Here is a 6,367-nt window from a genome sequence, read left to right on the forward strand (position 1 = left end):
TCTGGGACTGTACAACCCGTGTGTGTCTCAGTGTCAGCTCCTGTACATGTACAGTACACACAGTGGGTAAAAGGGAATGATTCACTCCTGTCTGGGACTGTACGGCCCGTGTGTGTCTCAGTGTCAGCTCCTGTACATGTACAGTACACCCAGTGGGTAAAAGGGAATGATTCACTCCTGTCTGGGACTGTACAACCCGTGTGTGTCTCAGTGTCAGCTCCTGTACATGTACAGTACACACAGTGGGTAAAAGGGAATGATTCACTCCTGTCTGGGACTGTACAACCCGTGTGTGTCTCAGTGTCAGCTCCTGTACATGTACAGTACACACAGTGGGTAAAAGGGAATGATTCACTCCTGTCTGGGACTGTACAACCCGTGTGTGTCTCAGTGTCAGCTCCTGTACATGTACAGTACACACAGTGGGTAAAAGGGAATGATTCACTCCTGTCTGGGACTGTACAACCCGTGTGTGTCTCAGTGTCAGCTCCTGTACATGTACAGTACACACAGTGGGTAAAAGGGAATGATTCACTCCTGTCTGGGACTGTACAACCCGTGTGTGTCTCAGTGTCAGCTCCTGTACATGTACAGTACACACAGTGGGTAAAAGGGAATGATTCACTCTTGTCTGGGACTGTACAACCTGTGTGTGTCTCAGTGTCAGCTCCTGTACATGTACAGTACACACAGTGGGTAAAAGGGAATGATTCACTCCTGTCTGGGACTGTACAACCCGTGTGTGTCTCAGTATCAGCTCCTGTACATGTACAGTACACACAGTGGGTAAAAGGGAATGATTCACTCTTGTCTGGGACTGTACAACCCGTGTGTGTCTCAGTATCAGCTCCTGTACATGTACAGTACACACTGGGTAAAAGGGAATGATTCACTCCTGTCTGGGACTGTACAACGAGTGTGTGCCTCAGTGTCAGCTCCTGTACATGTACAGTACACACAGTGGGTAAAAGGGAATGATTCACTCCTGTCTGGGACTGTACAACCCGTGTGTGCCTCAGTGTCAGCTCCTGTACATGTACAGTACACACAGTGGGTAAAAGGGAATGATTCACTCTTGTCTGGGACTGGACAACGAGTGTGTGCCTCAGTGTCAGCTCCTGTACATGTACAGTACACACAGTGGGTAAAAGGGAATGATTCACTCCTGTCGGGGACTGTACAACGAGTGTGTGTCTCAGTATCAGCTCCTGTACATGTACAGTACACACAGTGGGTAAAAGGGAATAATTCACTCCTGTCGGGGACTGTACAACCCGTGTGTGTCTCAGTGTCAGCTCCTGTACATGTACAGTACACACAGTGGGTAAAAGGGAATGATTCACTCCTGTCGGGGACTGTACGGCCCGTGTGTGTCTCAGTGTCAGCTCCTGTACATGTACAGTACACACAGTGGGTAAAAGGGAATGATTCACTCCTGTCGGGGACTGTACGGCCCGTGTGTGTCTCACTGTCAGCTCCTGTACATGTGCAGTACACACAGTGGGTAAAAGGGAATGATTCATTCCTGTCTGGGACTGTACAACCCGTGTGTGTCTCAGTATCAGCTCCTGTACGTGTACAGTACACACAGTGGGTAAAAGGGAATGATTGACTCCTGTCTGGGACTGTACAACCCGTGTGTGTCTCAGTATCAGCTCCTGTACATGTACAGTACACACAGTGGGTAAAAGGGAATGATTCACTCCTGGCGGGGACTGTACAACCCGTGTGTGTCTCAGTATCAGCTCCTGTACATGTACAGTACACACAGTGGGTAAAAGGGAATGATTGACTCCTGTCTGGGACTGTACGGCCCGTGTGTGTCTCAGTATCAGCTCCTGTACATGTACAGTCAGGGATGAGAAATTTCCTCCAAATGCTGGATTTCCAACATTGGAGTTTCTGAAATCTGCCATTGGTTCTCCCTTTCTGACTTTCAGCAAAAGACTGGTTTAAAAAAAAAAGTTCTGATTTTTCTTTTATTAATGCTGGCCTTTTACTCGGAAAGGGGATGGAAAGAGACGGAGACAGACTGGGGGTGGAGAGAGACGGAGACAGACTGGGGGTGGAGAGAGAGGGAGACAGACTGGGGGTGGAGAGAGAGGGAGACAGACTGGGGGTGGAGAGAGACGGAGACAGACTGGGGGTGGGGAGAGACGGAGTCAAACTGGGGGTGGAGAGAGACGGAGATAGACTGGGGATGGAGAGAGAGGGAGACAGACTGGGGGTGGAGAGAGAGGGAGACGGACTGGGGGTGGAGAGAGAGAAGGAGAGACGGAGACTGGGGGTGGAGAGGGAGAAGGAGAGACAGAGACTGGGGGTGGAGAGGGAGAAGGAGAGACGGAGACTGGGGGTGGAGAGAGAGAAGGAGAGACGGAGACTGGGGGTGGAGAGAGAGAAGGAGAGACGGAGACTGGGGGTGGAGAGAGAGAAGGAGACGGAGACTGAGGGTGGAGAGAGAAAAGGAGAGACAGAGACTGGGCGTGGAGAGAGAGAAGGAGAGAGGGAGACTGGGCGTGGAGAGAGAGAGGGAGACTGGGCGTGGAGAGAGAGAGGGAGACTGGGCGTGGAGAGAGAGAGGGAGAGAGGGAGACTGGGCGTGGAGAGAGAGAAGGAGAGAGGGAGACTGGGGGTGGAGAGAGAAAAGGAGAGACGGAGACTGGGGGTGGAGAGAGAGAAGGAGAGACGGAGACTGGGCGTGGAGAGAGAGAAGGAGAGATGGACTGTGGCTGGCGAGAGGAAGAGTCAGGAACTGGGGGTGGAGAGTGAGGGTGAGGCTGCGGGGAAAGAGAGAATGTGAGTGAGACTGGAGTGGGGAGAATGAGTTTGAGACTGAAGGGAAAGAGAGAGTGTGAGTGAGACTGGAGTGGGGAGAGTGAGTTTGAGACTGAAGGGAAAGAGAGAGTGTGAGTGAGATTGGGGTGGGGAGAGTGAGTTTGAGACTGAAGGGAAAGAGAGTGTGAGTGAGACTGGAGTGAGGAGAGTGAGTTTGAGACTGAAGGGAAAGAGAGAGTGAGTGAGACTGGGGTGGGGAGAGTGAGTTTGAGACTGAAGGGAAAGAGAGAGTGTGAGTGAGACTGGAGTGGGGAGAGTGAGGTTGAGACTGAAGGGAAAGAGAGAGTGTGAGTGAGACTGGAGTGGGGAGAGTGAGGTTGAGACTGAAGGGAAAGAGAGAGTGTGAGTGAGACTGGAGTGAGGTTGAGACTGAAGGGAAAGAGAGAGTGTGAGTGAGACTGGAGTGAGGTTGAGACTGAAGGGAAAGAGAGAGTGAGAGTGAGACTGGAGTGAGGTTGAGACTGAAGGGAAAGAGAGAGTGTGAGTGAGACTGGAGTGGGGAGAGTGAATTTGAGACTGCAGGGAAAGAGAGAGTGTGAATGAGGGGGGGGGGTGGTGGGAGAGGGTGAGTGAGACTGGAGTGAGGTTGAGACTGAAGGGAAAGAGAGAGTGTGAATGAGGGGGGGGGGGGGTGGTGGGAGAGGGAGAGGGTGAGACTGGGGTGGAGGGAGTATGAGTGAGACAGTGGAGTGTGAGTGAGACTGAAGGGGGGAGAGAGTGAGAAAGCGAGTGAAACTGGGGGTTAAAGAGACTGGGAAGTGACACTGAGGGGAGAGAGACAGACTGAGATAGATACAGAGAGTGGAGGTGAAGACAGTGATCATGATCTCTCCAGACAGATGGAAATCCATCTGGAATATACCACATGGTTACACCTTGTGTGTGGGCAGACACTGTCCACTTGTGCAAGCCAAATCTATGCCAGGTATCTCACTGTTCAACATAGTAAATTAATAAGTTAGGCTTCTCATTTAAAGCTTGTTCACAAAACTGCACCTTTTGTTTGTCGTTTTGATTAATATTAAAATAAATTTCTGATGCCTTTATCCTTGTGAAATTTGCTCACCTGCCCCCTGTGTAGGACACAAATTCTAATGTGGTGGGATACCCCTGCAAATTCACACCTGCAGACTCAAAAACCAGCTTTAAAGCAAAATTGGAACTGTCAGTTTGACTGAGCGTTGCTGCAAATAGGAACTGCTGTTTCTGACACTCAGGGCAGATTTGTGGTTTAGCGGCAGGCTTTTAAAAAAAAAATCAGAGGTGTTAAATTTTACTTCATCCTTCACAGTTACACGATGCACTATTGAATGCTGAGGTCACTTGGGTGATTTTTACAAAGTCTCGAGCCCACTGTCTTCATGGTAACAGAAGATAGGCAGAGGGAAAACTAATGGTTTTTTAAATGACCTGGAATTTGCATTCCCAACAGATTATTAACAAGGCGAGAATTGCATGATTCCTTGTCAAAACAAATTTCAGATTCTTTTGTCTTCAGCCACTAATTTTCGGGCCTTTTGTCTTTGGCCACTCTCCTTGAACAACCCGTGTGTGTCTCAGTGTCAGCTCCTGTACATGTACAGTACACACAGTGGGTAAAAGGGAATGATTCACTCCTGTCTGGGACTGTACAACCCGTGTGTGTCTCAGTATCAGCTCCTGTACATGTACAGTACACACAGTGGGTAAAAGGGAATGATTCACTCCTGTCGGGGACTGTACAACCCGTGTGTGTCTCAGTATCAGCTCCTGTACATGTACAGTACACACAGTGGGTAAAAGGGAATGATTCACTCCTGTCGGGGACTGTACAACCCGTGTGTGTCTCAGTATCAGCTCCTGTACATGTACAGTACACACAGTGGGTAAAAGGGAATGATTGACTCCTGTCTGGGACTGTACAACCCGTGTGTGTCTCAGTGTCAGCTCCTGTACATGTACAGTACACACAGTGGGTAAAAGGGAATGATTCACTCCTGTCTGGGACTGTACAACCCGTGTGTGCCTCAGTATCAGCTCCTGTACATGTACAGTACACACAGTGGGTAAAAGGGAATGATTCACTCCTGTCTGGGACTGTACAACCCGTGTGTGTCTCAGTATCAGCTCCTGTACATGTACAGTACACACAGTGGGTAAAAGGGAATGATTCACTCCTGTCTGGGACTGTACAACCCGTGTGTGTCTCAGTATCAGCTCCTGTACATGTACAGTACACACAGTGGGTAAAAGGGAATGATTCACTCCTGTCTGGGACTGTACAACCCGTGTGTGCCTCAGTGTCAGCTCCTGTACATGTACAGTACACCCAGTGGGTAAAAGGGAATAACTAGTGTTTGGTGCAGCGCTCTACATAATGGTAACCGTGTGTATATATATATATATATATATATGTTAAACTCCATAAAGTGAATGATTGACTGTAATTATATGGTACTGTGTATCTGGATGCCCTCTCCTCCTGTCTTTGCAGTGAGCTGGTACCGATGGAGCACAGCATTGTGTTGTTGTGATACTGGACTTCATTGCACACTGAGCAGACCTATGCCTGTAAATTGCAGCGAGCAGCTTTTACAGGACATGTAGTGACCATCACTGTCTTGCTGTGTGACACTGTTACTGTCACAGTGTCCAGATTCTCAGTGAGTACAGTGTGTTGAGCTGGTGTCAGGGAGTCTCTGCCTCCTGTCTGGCTCCAGTCAATAAAACTCTATATCTGTCTTTAATTGTACTGGACCCCCACCCACCCACACCAGAGACATTACGCATTGACTCTCCCTCGGGTCGACGGGCACTGAGTTTCAACGGGATAGTGGGAGTTGACGGGCACATACGATCCCGGCATCTACACTCACTGACTCGCAATCATTCTCACACACACTCATCTGACGGGCTCCCTGATTTCCTTCCTAGTGAGGCCACTGCCAAAGATCATCCTCCCTCTCGCTCCATGTCCTACTGGCTCTCATCACCTGCTATCCCATCCCCCGCACTCTGTAACTAAGTCTCTCTCCAGATGTCTAAGGCTTCCAGTCCATATCTTGTCCATGCTCTGGGCCCACTAGTTCTGTTAATAAACTGCTGTGTTAACCTGTTGGGCTTTTGTTCTTCTTGTTTCTGGGCCAGGGCTTTGTACTCCGTTCAGTGTGTGTTGTTACTCACTGTTGCTAAGTTGCTGATGACCATTCTGTAATTTGTTCCGATTTGCTCTCTCTCTCTCGGCACAGTCCTTCACTTATTTTTTTTAAGAGAGTAAAGTATTTGCTTTAACTTGTTTGAGCAGTCCCACATCCAGGCTGTTCGTGATTTTAAAGGAAGATTTGCATTTGTAGAACATCTTCTGCACAGTGGCGCAGTGGTTAGCACCGCAGCCTCACAGCTCCAGGGACCCGGGTTCGATTCTGGGCACTGCCTGTGTGGAGTTTGAAAGTTCTCCCTGTGTCTGCGTGGGTTTTCTCCAGGTGCTCCGGTTTCCTCCCACAGCCAAAAGACTTGCAGGTGATGGGTAAATTGGCCATTATAAATTGTCACT

This window comes from Heterodontus francisci, chromosome 46 (assembly GCF_036365525.1).
Source record: "Heterodontus francisci isolate sHetFra1 chromosome 46, sHetFra1.hap1, whole genome shotgun sequence".
In the NCBI taxonomy this organism is placed as follows: Eukaryota; Metazoa; Chordata; class Chondrichthyes; order Heterodontiformes; family Heterodontidae; genus Heterodontus; species Heterodontus francisci.